Consider the following 12,147-nt stretch of genomic DNA (forward strand, 5'->3'; position numbering starts at 1 on the left):
CTTATTGTGGATAATTGCATCAACATCATGGCTTTGATGGAAACTTGGCTGACAGTCGATGATACCTTCCTCCTTACTGTGAAGCCTCCCTGTCTGGCCCCATCTTCCACCACTTGCCCTGCCCAGACCACTGCGGTGTGGCCCTTATCACCAAATCACAACTTGGTCTGTCCCCCTACCCCTCTGGCACCTTCTCCTCCTTTGAGCATCTCACCTTGTTCCACCCCACTCACCTCTCCTTTAAAAGCCTCGTTCTCTACCGTTCACCCAAGTATCACGCCAAATTTCTCACCAAGAGTTCTTCACTGCTTTCCTCCCTCAGCCTCAGCATCGAGCGACTTGTCATCCTCAATGATTTCAACCTCCATCTCAACTCGTCATACGCACTCTCCTCTGAGTTCACCGCTCTCCTATCCTCCCTTAATCTCGCCCTCCATATAAACTCCCCTACCCATATTCACAGGCACCCCTTTGACCTTGCCATCTCACGTGGCCTCTCTACTTTTGTTGTGTCAATCGCAGATAAGGCCATCTCTGATCACTTCCTTGTATCCCTCTCCACCCACATCTCCCTTGCCCCTCTCATGACATCGCCCGTATCCGCCCCTGCCTCAGCTCATCTGCCATCGAAACTCTCATCCATGCCTTTGTTACCACTAGCCTTGACTATTCCAATGCTCTTCTGGCCGGCCTCCCATCTTTCACCTTCCATGAACTTGAACTCATCCAAAATTCTTCTGCCCATATCCTAACTCGCACCAAGTCCTGTTCACCCATCACCCACCCCTGTGCTCGCTGACTACATTGGCTCCTGGACCAGGAACACCTTGATTTTAAAATTCTCAACCTTGTTTTCAAATCCCTTCATGGCGTTGCCCTCCCTATTTCTGTAACCCCCTCCAGCCCTACAACGCTCCGAAATCTCTGCGCTCCTCCAGTTCTTGCCTCGTGCACATCCCTGATTTTAGGCCCTAAGCTCTGGAATTCCCTCCCTAAACCTCTGCCTCTTTCTCCTCCTTTAAGACACTCCTAAAAACCTATCTCTTTGACCAAGCTTTTGGTCACCTGTCCTAATATCTCCTTTTGTGGCTCGATGTCAAAATTTGTTTGAAAATCGCTCCTGTGAAGCGCCTTGGGATGTTTTACAACGTTAAAGTTGCTATATAAAGTTATTGTTAGGGTTACGGTTGGGCAGGTCAGAGAGCACAACTCATTCACTGGGCACTCGGGAAACTTCCTGATTTCCTCATACTCGGTCTTACCCTGTCAGTGAGTAAGGATATTTTTCATGGGCTCTTGAGGGAAATACACTCAACTACAGGGAACTCAACCTTTATAAGGTAAATGCAGTAGCCTTCGCAAACTGCTGGCAAGTGTAACTTGATGAAACCTGCAGGAATAGACCAACCAGAGTTGGCAACCCTGGTTGTACTTGCAGTTTTTGATTTGGGGTTTGGTGGAACTGGATCATGTGCGGTGTTCCCCGAGTATTCCGCAAACGGCCTGAAAGTAAAGTGTGCGGACGCACCCGGAATGTGCACGTGTCTAAAGTACCAGACGCCAATACGCTGAGGGCAGTCACATGATGTACTACCGTTGGTGGGCGCCAGGTGCTGCTGCGGGGGGCGGGGGGTGGTGGAGAGAGGAGTCACGTGGGGTACTTTATCGCTGCCCGATTGGTAGACGGTAATTTCCCGCTGATGGCGGCGCGTGAGGAGCGGCGATGGCGCCTGAATCTCGAGCGTTGCGGAAAGTGAGTAAATTCCGACTCTTAAAGTCGTTCACCGAACCAAGAAATGCGGGAATGTTTTTAATAATTTACCGCTGTTGTGAGCGCAAGTGGTTTATTCTGGACTCCTAATTCTGACTGAATTTGTAATCCTGTTGTTAAACGGGAGGCCGCGAGTGCGTCCGCCCGGTCCCCACCCAGAGTTACACCGGCGGGTCGGCTGAGGGAAGAAAATGGAAACAGAAACTGTCGATTTACACTTTTATTACAGCTGTCGGCACCTAGTCGTTGTAAATTGAGTGCTTTTCTATCGCCGTTGATATGGTAGCCCTTGTATATTGAGTGTTTTATCATTCGTATTGGATCCTATCCCTTGATTTCTTTAGAGCAGTGTAAACTTGGGTGTATAAAATAAAGGGTTGGTTAGGGGCAGGAGAAGGAATGTCCACCCATAACGTCTGCCATTTGTGTTTGGCCCACACTTTTCATCTTTCATCCTCTGCCTTAAAATAAAAGTACCTTTTCTTAGGACAATGTTCCTTATTGGAATCTTTTCTCCGACCAGTTTTGCTGGTCTCCAGCTCATCAGAGAGAGATGGATTCAACATAAAGTGTCACTGCATTAGGGTTAGGGCGCTAGGTTTACGGCGCATTAGGGTTAGGTGGCAGTTTGGCAGGCAGGGGAGGGAACGGTGTGTTGTCTGCCTCTTGTGACTGGCCCACACTTCAAATAGGGTTTACATTAGGGTAACGCTATGTGAGGGTTAGAGTTATAATGTGGTTTGGTGGGCAGGGAAAACGCTCTTCCTGTGTTGTCTGCCTGTTGTGACTGGCCCACACTTCAAATAGGGTTTGCGTTAGCGTTACGCAGCATTAGGGTTACGTTGTGTTGGCATTAGGGGTTAGGGCTAGGGTTACAGTTAGCTTTTTGGGCAGACGGGTGAACAGGCCCGCCCTGTGTTGTCTGCCGCTTGGGACTACTGGCCCACACTTTGGATTGTTCCTGCTGTCCAAATGAATGTACCTTGGCATGTAGTTTTAGGCATCATCCATTGTTCCTTCTTGGAACTGCTCCGACCAGTTTCGCCACCCTTGCGGCTCGTCAGGGAGAGACAAAAACAAGCCAAGTCCAAAGTGTGTCACTCTTAGTGTTAGGTTTAGCATTTTGGGCAGACGGGGGACCAGGCCCGCCCTGTGTTGTCTGCCGCTTGGGACTACTGGTCGACACTTTGGATTGTTCCTGCTGTCCAAATGAATGTACCTTGACATGTAGTTTTAGGCATCATCCATCGTTCCTTGTTGGAACCACTCCGACCGGTTTCGCGGCCCTTGCGGCTCTTCAGGGAGTTGAAAACAAACAGGTAAAGTCCTAAGTGCGTCACTTGCAAAGTTAGCTTTAACATGGTGGGCAGAGGGGGGAAACGCCCTCCCTATGTTGTGTGCCTCTTGGCTCTGGCCCACACCTCAGACTGTTCCTGCTGTCCAAATGAATGTACCTTGTGCTTTAGCACCATCCAGAGTTCCTGCTTGGCTACTACTGAATGCACCTCGTCCTCCAGCTTTAAGTACCATCCATCGTTCCTCTTGGAACCACTCCGACTGGTTTCGCCGCCCTTGCGGCTCGTCAGGGAGTTGAAAACAAACAGGTAAAGTCCTAAGCGCGTCCATTGCAAAGTTAGGTTTAACATTGTGGGTTAGGGTGAGGTTTAGTGATGTTAGGGAAAGGGTTAGGGTCACGCTGCGTTAGGGTCAGGGTTATGCTGCATTAGGTTTAGGGTTAGGGTTAGTGCATTAGGGTTAGGTTTAGCAATTTGGGCAAAGGGGGGACCAGGCCTGCCCTGTGTTGTCTGCCACTTGGGACTGCTGGCCCACACTTTGGATTGTTCCTGCTGTCCAGATGAATGTACCTTGACCTGTAGTTTTAGGCACCATCCATCGTTCCTTCTTGGAACTGGTCCGACCGGTTTCGCCACCCTTGCGGCTCGTCAGGGAGAGACAAAAACAAGCCAAGTCCAAAGTGTGTTACTCTTAGTGTTAGGTTTAGCATTTTGGGCAGACGGGGGACCAGGCCTGCCCTGTGTTGTCTGCCGCTTGGGACTACTGGTCGACACTTTGGATTGTTCCTGCTGTCCAAATGAATGTACCTTGACATGTAGTTTTAGGCATCATCCATCGTTCCTTGTTGGAACCACTCCGACCGGTTTCGCGGCCCTTGCGGCTCTTCAGGGAGTTGAAAACAAACAGGTAAAGTCCTAAGTGCGTCACTTGCAAAGTTAGCTTTAACATGGTGGGCAGAGGAGCAGAGCCGAGCGGAGGGAGCGTCCGATAAAAGGCGGGATTTCAGAGCGCTGAGAGGAGCCGAGCCGAGCGGAGGGAGCGTCCGATAAAAGACGGGATTTCAGAGCGCTGAGAGGAGCCGAGCGGAGGGAGCGTCCGATAAAAGACGGGATTTCAGAGCGCTGAGAGGAGCCGAGCCGAGCGGAGGGAGCGTCCGATAAAAGGCGGGATTTCAGAGCGCTGAGAACAGCTGAGAGGAGCCGAGCCGAGCGGAGGGAGCGTCCGATAAAAGACGGGATTTCAGAGCGCTGAGAGGAGCCGAGCCGAGCGGAGGGAGCGTCCGATAAAAGGCGGGATTTCAGAGCGCTGAGAGGAGCCGAGCCGAGCGGAGGGAGCGTCCGATAAAAGGCGGGATTTCAGAGCGCTGAGAGGAGCCGAGCCGAGCGGAGGGAGCGTCCGATAAAAGACGGGATTTCAGAGCGCTGAGAGGAGCCGAGCCGAGCGGAGGGAGCGTCCGATAAAAGGCGGGATTTCAGAGCGCTGAGAGGAGCCGAGCGGAGGGAGCGTCCGATAAAAGACGGGATTTCAGAGCGCTGAGAGGAGCCGAGCCGAGCGGAGGGAGCGTCCGATAAAAGGCGGGATTTCAGAGCGCTGAGAACAGCTGAGAGGAGCCGAGCCGAGCGGAGGGAGCGTCCGATAAAAGGCGGGATTTCAGAGCGCTGAGAGGAGCCGAGCGGAGCTGCGACCGAGTTCGAAGTGACGTCAGGAATCAGATCGGGACGCGACACAGGGGAGGCACCTGATTGGTGAGTAGGTTCAGGTGAGTATTTCTCCTTATCTACAGTAACTGAAGTAAAAGGAAAGGGAAGGTCTGCAGGTCTTATAGGAAGTAGCGTTTATTTTTTAGTGAATCAAGGTCCCTAGTGTAGTTAACATTCTCTAAATTGAGAACAATTTAAAGGAGTAAACTCCTTAAAGGGAGTGGTAAGTAGTTTTTCTTTCCTTTTTTTTTCTCTTGACATTGTAGTTGTTCTTAAGCTAATTTAAGGGTTAAGTCATGGCAGGAGATCCCAGCGCCGTGTCATGTTCCTCTTGTGGGATGTGGGAATTCAGGGCTCCTTCCTGTATCCCTGATTCCTTCACCTGCGGGAAGTGTGTCCAGCTGCAGCTATTGTTTGACCGCTTGACGGCTCTGGAGCTGCGGATGGACTCACTTTGGAGCATCCGCGATGCTGAGAAAGTCGTGGATAGCACGTTCAGTGAGTTGGTCACACCGCAGATAAAAATTACTGAGGGAGATAGTGAATGGGTGACCAACAGACAGAGGAAGAGTAGGAAGGCAGTGCAGGGGTCCCCTGCGGTCATCTCCCTCCAAAACAGGTATACCGTTTTGGATACTGTTGGCGGAGATGGCTCACCAGGGGAAGGTGGCAGTGGCCAGGTTCATGGCACCGTGGCTGGCTCTGCTGCACAGGAGGGCAGGAAAAAGAGTGGCAGAGCTATAGTGATAGGGGACTCGATTGTAAGGGGAATAGACAGGCGTTTCTGCGGACGCAACCGAGACTCCAGGATGGTATGTTGCCTCCCTGGTGCAAGGGTCAAGGATGTCTCGGAGCGGCTGCAGGACATTCTGGAGGGGGAGGGTGAACAGCCAGTTGTCGTGGTGCATATAGGCACCAACGATATAGGTAAAAAACAGGATGAGGTCCTACAAGCTGAATTTAGGGAGTTAGGAGTTAAACTAAAGAGTAGGACCTCAAAGGTAGTAATCTCAGGATTGCTACCAGTGCCACGGGCTAGTCAGAGTAGGAATGACAGGATAGCTAAGATGAATACGTGGCTTGAGAGATGGTGCAAGAGGGAGGGATTCAAATTCCTGGGCCATTGGAACCGGTTCTGGGGGAGGTGGGACCAGTACAAATTGGACGGTCTGCATCTGGGCAGGACTGGAACCAATGTCCTAGGGGGAGTGTTTGCCAGTGCTGTTGGGGAGGGTTTAAACTAATGTGGCAGGGGGATGGGAACCGATGCAGGAAGTCAGTGGGAAATAAAGTGGTGACAGAAACAAAAGGCAGTAAGGGAGAGTGTACAGAACATGACCGGACAGATGGTCTGAGAAAGCAGGGCAAAGACCAAGGGAAGACTAGATTAAACTGCATTTATTTCAATGCAAGAAGTCTGATGGGCAAGGCAGATGAACTCAGGGCATGGATGGGTACATGGGACTGGGATGTTATAGCTATTACTGAAACATGGCTAAGGGAGGGGCAGGACTGGCAGCTCAATGTTCCAGGGTACAGATGCTATAGGAAAGATAGAGCAGGAGGTAAGAGAGGAGGGGGAGTTGCGTTCTTGATTCGGGAGAACATCACGGCAGTAGTGAGAGGGGATATATCCGAGGGTTCGCCCACTGAGTCCATATGGGTAGAACTGAAAAATAAGAAGGGAGAGATCACTTTGATAGGATTGTACTACAGACCCCCAAATAGTCAACGGGAAATTGAGGAGCAAATATGTAAGGAGATTACAGACAGCTGCAAGAAAAATAGGGTGGTAATAGTAGGGGACTTTAACTTTCCCAACATTGACTGGGGCAGCCATAGCATTAGGGGCTTGGATGGAGAGAAATTTGTTGAGTGTATTCAGGAGGAATTTCTCATTCAGTATGTGGATGGCCCGACTAGAGAGGGGGCAAAACTTGACCTCCTCTTGGGAAATAAGGAAGGGCAGGTGACAGAAGTGTTAGTGAGGGATCACTTTGGGACCAGTGATCATAATTCCATTAGTTTTAAGATAGCTATGGAGAAGGATAGGTCTGGCCCAAAAGTTAAAATTCTAAATTGGGGAAAGGCCAATTTTGATGGTATTAGACAGGAACTTTCAGAAGTTGATTGGGAGAGTCTGTTGGCAGGCAAAGGGACGTCTGGTAAGTGGGAGGCTTTCAAAAGTGTGTTAACCAGGGTTCAGTGTAAGCACATTCCTTATAAAGTGAAGGGCAAGGCTGGTAGAAGTAGGGAACCTTGGATGACTCGGGAGATTGAGGCACTAGTCAAAAATAAGAAGGAGGCATATGACATGCATAGGCAGCTGGGATCAAGTGGATCCCTTGAAGAGTATAGAGATTGCCGGAGTAGAGTTAAGAGAGAAATCAGGAGGGCAAAAAGGGGATATGAGATTGCTTTGGCAGATCAGGCAAAGGTGAATCCAAAGAGCTTCTACAAATACATAAAGGGCAAAAGGGTAACTAGGGAGAGAGTAGGGCCTCTTAAGGATCAACAAGGTCATCTATGTGCGGAACCACAAGAGATGGGTGAGATCCTGAATGAATATTTCACATCGGTATTTACGGTTGAGAAAGGCATGGATGTTAGGGAACTTGGGGAAATAAATAGTGATGTCTTGAGGAGTGTACATATTACAGAGAGGGAGGTGCTGGAAGTCTTAACGCGCATCAAGGTAGATAAATCTCCGGGACCTGATGAAATGTATCCCAGGACGTTATGGGAGGTTAGGGAGGAAATTGCGGGTCCCCTAGCAGAGATATTTGAATCATCCACCGCTACAGGTGAGGTGCCTGAAGATTGGAGGGTAGCAAATGTTGTGCCTTTGTTTAAGAAGGGCGGCAGGGAAAAGCCTGGGAACTACAGACCAGTGAGCCTGACATCTGTAGTGGGTAAGTTGTTAGAGGGTATTCTGAGGGACAGAATCTACAGGCATTTGGAGAGGCAGGGACTAATTAGGAACAGTCAGCATGGTTTTGTGAGAGGAAAATCATGTCTCACGAATTTGATTGAGTTTTTTGAAGGGGTAACCAAGAAGATAGATGAGGGCTGTGCAGTAGACGTGGTCTACATGGACTTCAGCAAAGCATTTGACAAGGTACCGCATGGTAGGTTGTTACATAAGGTTAAATCTCATGGGATCCAAGGTGAGGTAGCCAATTGGATACAAAATTGGCTTGACGACAGAAGACAGAGGGTGGTTGTCGAGGGTTGTTTTTCAAACTGGATGCCTGTGTCCAGCGGTGTGCCTCAGGGATCGGTGCTGGGTCCGCTGTTATTTGTTATTTATATTAATGATTTGGATGAGAATTTAGGAGGCATGGTTAGTAAGTTTGCAGATGACACCAAAATTGGTGGCATTGTGGACAGTGAAGAAGGTTATCTAGGATTGCAACGGGATCTTGATAAATTGGGCCAGTGGGCCGATGAATGGCAGATGGAGTTTAATTTAGATAAATGTGAGGTGATGCATTTTGGTAGATCGAATCGGGCCAGGACCTACTCCGTTAATGGTAGGGCGTTGGGGAGAGTTATAGAACAAAGAGATCTAGGAGTACAGATTCATAGCTCCTTGAAAGTGGAGTCACAGGTGGATAGGGTGGTGAAGAAGGCATTCAGCATGCTTGGTTTCATTGGTCAGAACATTGAATGCAGGAGTTGGGATGTCTTGTTGAAGTTGTACAGGGCATTGGTGAGGCCACACTTGGAGTACTGTGTACAGTTCTGGTCACCCTATTATAGAAAGGATATTATTAAACTAGAAAGAGTGCAGAAAAGATTTACTAGGATGCTACCGGGACTTGATGGTTTGACTTACAGGGAGAGGTTAGACAGACTGGGACTTTATTCCCTGGAGAGTAGGAGGTTAAGGGGTGATCTTATAGAAGTCTATAAAATAATGAGGGGCATAGATAAGGTCGATCGTCAAAATCTTTTCCCAAAGGTAGGGGAGTCTATAACGAGGGGGCACAGATTTAAGGTGAGAGGGGAGAGATACAAAAGGATCCAGAGGGGCAATTTTTTCACTCAAAGGGTGGTGAGTGTCTGGAACGAGCTGCCAGAGGCAGTAGTAGAGGCGGGTACAATTTTGTCTTTTAAAAAGCATTTGGACAGTTACATGGGGAAGATGGGTATCGAGGGATATGGGCCAAGTGCAGGCAATTGGGACTAGCTTAGTGGTATAAACTGGGCGACATGGACATGTTGGGCCGAAGGGCCTGTTTCCATGTTGTAACTTCTATGATTCTATGATTCTATGTTGTGTGCCTCTTGGCTCTGGCCCACACCTCAGACTGTTCCTGCTGTCCAAATGAATGTACCTTGTGCTTTAGCACCATCCAGAGTTCCTGCTTGGCTACTACTGAATGCACCTCGTCCTCCAGCTTTAAGTACCATCCATCGTTCCTCTTGGAACCACTCCGACTGGTTTCGCCGCCCTTGCGGCTCGTCAGGGAGTTGAAAACAAACAGGTAAAGTCCTAAGCGCGTCCATTGCAAAGTTAGGTTTAACATTGTGGGTTAGGGTGAGGTTTAGTGATGTTAGGGAAAGGGTTAGGGTCACGCTGCGTTAGGGTCAGGGTTATGCTGCATTAGGTTTAGGGTTAGGGTTAGTGCATTAGGGTTAGGTTTAGCAATTTGGGCAAAGGGGGGACCAGGCCTGCCCTGTGTTGTCTGCCACTTGGGACTGCTGGCCCACACTTTGGATTGTTCCTGCTGTCCAGATGAATGTACCTTGACCTGTAGTTTTAGGCACCATCCATCGTTCCTTCTTGGAACTGGTCCGACCGGTTTCGCCACCCTTGCGGCTCGTCAGGGAGAGACAAAAACAAGCCAAGTCCAAAGTGTGTTACTCTTAGTGTTAGGTTTAGCATTTTGGGCAGACGGGGGACCAGGCCTGCCCTGTGTTGTCTGCCGCTTGGGACTACTGGTCGACACTTTGGATTGTTCCTGCTGTCCAAATGAATGTACCTTGACATGTAGTTTTAGGCATCATCCATCGTTCCTTGTTGGAACCACTCCGACCGGTTTCGCGGCCCTTGCGGCTCTTCAGGGAGTTGAAAACAAACAGGTAAAGTCCTAAGTGCGTCACTTGCAAAGTTAGCTTTAACATGGTGGGCAGAGGGGGGAAACGCCCTCCCTATGTTGTGTGCCTCTTGGCTCTGGCCCACACCTCAGACTGTTCCTGCTGTCCAAATGAATGTACCTTGTGCTTTAGCACCATCCAGAGTTCCTGCTTGGCTACTACTGAATGCACCTCGTCCTCCAGCTTTAAGTACCATCCATCGTTCCTCTTGGAACCACTCCGACTGGTTTCGCCGCCCTTGCGGCTCGTCAGGGAGTTGAAAACAAACAGGTAAAGTCCTAAGCGCGTCCATTGCAAAGTTAGGTTTAACATTGTGGGTTAGGGTGAGGTTTAGTGATGTTAGGGAAAGGGTTAGGGTCACGCTGCGTTAGGGTCAGGGTTATGCTGCATTAGGTTTAGGGTTAGGGTTAGTGCATTAGGGTTAGGTTTAGCAATTTGGGCAAAGGGGGGACCAGGCCTGCCCTGTGTTGTCTGCCACTTGGGACTGCTGGCCCACACTTTGGATTGTTCCTGCTGTCCAGATGAATGTACCTTGACCTGTAGTTTTAGGCACCATCCATCGTTCCTTCTTGGAACTGGTCCGACCGGTTTCGCCACCCTTGCGGCTCGTCAGGGAGAGACAAAAACAAGCCGAATCCAAAGTGTGTCACTCTTAGTGTTAGGTTTAGCATTTTGGGCAGACGGGGGACCAGGCCCGCCCTGTGTTGTCTGCCGCTTGGGACTACTGGTCGACACTTTGGATTGTTCCTGCTGTCCAAATGAATGTACCTTGACCTGAAGTTTTAGGCACCATCCATCGTTCCTTCTTGGAACTGGTCCGACCGGTTTCGCCGCCCTTGCGGCTCGTCAGGGAGAGACAAAAACAAGCCGAATCCAAAGTGTGTCACTCTTAGTGTTAGGTTCAGCATTTTGGGCAGAGGGGGAACAGGCCCGCCCTGTGTCATCTGCCTCTTGGCTCTGGCCCGCACCTCAGACTGTTCCTGCTGTCCAAATGAATGTACCTTGTGCTTCAGCTTTGGGCACCATCCAGAGTTCCTGCTTGGCTACTACTGAATGCACCTTGTCCTCCAGCTTCAAGTACCATCCATCGTTGCTTCTTGGAACCACACCGACCGGTTAAGCCACCCTTGCGGCTCTTCAGTGAGTTGAAAACAAACAGGTAAAGTCCTAAGTGCGTCCATTGCAAAGTTAGGTTGAACATGGTGGGTTCGGGTGAGGGTTAGTGACACTGAGTTAGGGTTAGGGTTAGTGAGAATTAGGGTTAGGGTTAGGGTGCATTAGGGTTAGGGTTAGGGTGCATTAGGGTTAGGGTGCATTAGGGTTAGGGTTACGCTGCATTAGGGTTAGGGTTATGCTGCATTAGGGTTAGGGTTAGGGTTGCATTAGGGTTAGGGTTAGTGCATCAGGGTTAGGGTTAGGGTTAGGGTTAGTGCATTAGGGTTAGGGTTAGGGTTACGCTGCCTTAGGGTTAGGGTTAGGGTTAGGGTTATGCTGCATTAGGGTTAGGGTTAGGGTTAGGGTTACGCTGCATTAGGGTTAGGGTTAGGGTTACGCTGCATTAGGGTTAGGGTTAGGGTTAGGGTTACGCTGCATTAGGGTTAGGGTTAGGGTTAGGGTTACGCTGCATTAGGGTTAGGGTTAGGGTTAGGGTTAGGCTGCATTAGGGTTAGGGTTAGGGTTACGCTGCATTAGGGTTAGGGTTACGCTGCATTAGTGTTAGGGTTAGGTTTTAAAATGGTGGGCAGAGGGGGGAAAACGCCCTCCCTATGTTGTCTGCCTCTTGGTTCTGGCCCGCACCTCAGACTGTTGCTGTTGTCCAAATGAATGCACCTTGTGCTTTAGCTTTAGGCACCATCCAGAGTTCCGGCTTGGCTACTACTGAATGTGTCTCGTCCTCCAGCCTTAAGTACCATCCATCGTTCCTTCTTGGAACACTCCGACCGGTTTCGCCATCTTGCGGCTCATCAGGGAGCTACAAACAAACAGACCAAGTCCTTAGTGCGTCACTTGCAAAGGTTAGGTTTTAAAATGGTGGACAGAGGGGGGAAACGCCCTCCCTATGTTGTCTGCCTCGTGGTTAGGGTTAGGGTTAGGGTTAGGGTTGCTGCATTAGGGTTAGGGTTAGGGTTAGGGTTAGGTTTACGCTGCATTAGGGTTAGGGTTAGTGTTAGTGCATTAGGGTTAGGGTTAGGGTTACGCTGCATTAGGGTTAGGGTTAGGGTTAGGGTTAGGCTGCATTAGGGTTAGGGTTAGGGTTAGGGTTACGCTGCATTAGGG

Source organism: Heptranchias perlo, unplaced genomic scaffold, assembly GCF_035084215.1.
Source record: "Heptranchias perlo isolate sHepPer1 unplaced genomic scaffold, sHepPer1.hap1 HAP1_SCAFFOLD_695, whole genome shotgun sequence".
Lineage (NCBI taxonomy): Eukaryota > Metazoa > Chordata > Chondrichthyes > Hexanchiformes > Hexanchidae > Heptranchias > Heptranchias perlo.